Genomic DNA, 2,528 nt, shown 5'->3' on the forward strand with positions numbered 1-2,528 from the left:
CCCCCCCGGATCAGGGTCAGAGTAACTTGTGAGGGGGCCACCTCGCTGGTTTGAAACCTGCCGCTGGCTGTCGCTCAGCGTTTTTGCTGCACAGCCCTTGAGACTTCACAGGGAAAAAGCTGCGTCTTCCTTCCCCCAACATCAGCTCTCGTCCCCTCAACACCCAGAGGGTGCTGGTGTGGCTGGCGTGGTGCTTGCTGCCTTCAATTTGGTATTGGGGGATGAACCCCTCCGTGCAGCGGGGATGAGATGACAGGAGGCATCCCGATGTCCCCTGCTCACGGTGAGGAGGCCCACCAACGCTTTGGTACCCTCCTTTGCCTTGTACCAGCACAGTTGGCTGCAGGAGGGTCTAGGAAGCTTGGTGGCAGTTGTTCAGCAAACCAGGTCACTGTGTTGCTGCACGAATTCCCCGCTGAAGGTGGAGGTGTGAATGGTGAAGCGTTTCAGTGCCTTTTCTTGTTTCTAATAGTCTCCTGTGCATGAATCCCTGGCTGTTGAAGGCTGTCAGCGTTAACTAATGCCAGCTTTGGCCAGCTGCACCGGCGTTTGCTCCAGACAGTGACCAGCAGACAGAAGGGGAGTTAAAACACTGGCTGGTGCTTTCCCAGGCTGAATCCCTCCCCAGCTTGCCGCTGGCCTCAGGTTCTTGGGTTCAGCGTCTGCCCCGAGTGAGGATCACTGCTAGAGGGGCTGCAGAAGCTGGCTCCTCCAGCAGGCTGGTTGCTTGAACGCTGCAGGTACTAGGGTTGATTTCCTAAGCTCTGCGAGCTGAGGCTGGTCACGTTGTCCCCTGCGAGGGCTGACACCACGGCCTCTGCCTGCCTCACCCAGGCTTTTTCCAGCCTGCCTGCTTCTGCCGGTGGGGTGTGACCGTGTGAGGATGAAACTCTCACATTGGTCTGGGCATAATGGAGCAGCAGAGTCATATGTTTTGAAAATAACATGGGAAAGCGCAACCCTGGCCTTGCAAGAGGAAGATGCTGGTACCTCTGGCTAGCACCAGGGCACGGTGATGGTCTTGAACTTCTCAGGACCTTTCTTCATTGAAGAACTGGAAGATGGAGTAGGTGGCTTGTTGCTTTGTGGTAGAGGCAGCCTACCAAAACGGACAAGTGCCAACTGCTGTGGGCTTTCATGCAAATAAAGTGTCCCTTCATTGACGCTGGAGTCTGTTAAGCTAAAGCAGCTTATCAGGTGCTTAGTGTTGTTGAAGCAACTGTCATAACTAATACTTGGCTCTTCTGTGTGACCCGATGGCTTTGCTTGTCTGTCTGCCCTTGAACGTTAGCAAAACACTTTCTGTGAAGCAGGGGAGTTGAGCTGGTGAGGCAGATCCACCCGGCTGCTGGCGTTCAGGTGGCTTGACAGCACTTAGCTGTAACACAGTAGCCAGCAAAGAAGATTTGGGTCAGACACAAATATAACCAGAGCTGGACCTCGTCCGTCTGTTGACGAAGGTTGGATCGCTGCGTGATCACAGTCCTCTCTAGGGATGCCCTCGAGTGCCAGCTCTTCTGACCCAAGGTCCGCTTCCCCGTGGTAGGCATCGGGCTTGCACTGGGGGACCTAGGGAGCTGCTACCTGCACGCCTGGTGGTCGGGGTGTGCTAAATCAGGCCTCTGAGATGGCGGGTGTTGTGTCATGGGCTGATCTAAAAGAGGCTGCGGCTCCTCTGTAGTAGCAGATGGAGAAGTAGGAACAGGGCGTGGTACTTTCATAGTCTCAGAAACGAAATTTCTGGCAAACTGGGGACCTGGTTGTGGTAGAAAAGAGATAGTCTCCCAGCTCTCAAATGCAGAAAAGGACTCATTAGAGAAACTTCAGAGCCCACTTTACCTTGTCCGTGTAGAGAGGGGTTTTCTTTACCAGCCTGAAGAGCTCCTGCAGAAGCAGAGGATCTGAATGAGACCTGCTACGAATGAGACCTGCTGTAGGTCACTGTGGTGTTAGCAGCCCTCTTGTTGGCTTGGCTGCTGGTGGGAGGAGGTCACTGTGGTGGTAGCACTCTTGCTGGCTTGGCCATCAGCTGGAGGTCCGTCTGGAGCACCCTGTGAGGGTTGGGGTGTGATGTTTGACATGGGTCTCTCTGCTCCCCACTCTCCATCACTAGCAAATGTAGCTCCTGCCTATAACTGTTCTCATGCAAGCTGGGAGTGGTTTCTCCTAAAATACAGAAGGAAAACATCCTAAAATACAGAAGGACTTGCCATCAAGCGATGCTGATGTTTTGTGTACCCAAAGACTTGGGCCCACCTCAAACAGGAGCTGTGTTGGCACCACTTTACTCCTTCAGGAACAGTGGGAACTGATGATGTTTCCTTGCTGAAGAAAGCACCAAGGAGCCTGTCGATTCAGAGTTGCTGCTAATAGTGCTCCATTTACTGGCCGTCAAAGACCTGTTCTGTTCTCTGCTAAGATGTTAAAGAATAGCGCTTGCTGTCCGATTCTTGTTTGGAATAACTTGTACTTGCTTGTCTGCCTGCAAAATGAAGGATGATTTGTGAAGCCGGCGTCCGTAGCGCTTG

Source organism: Fulmarus glacialis, unplaced genomic scaffold (genome assembly GCF_000690835.1).
Source record: "Fulmarus glacialis isolate BGI_N327 unplaced genomic scaffold, ASM69083v1 scaffold11215, whole genome shotgun sequence".
Classification (NCBI taxonomy): Eukaryota; Metazoa; Chordata; class Aves; order Procellariiformes; family Procellariidae; genus Fulmarus; species Fulmarus glacialis.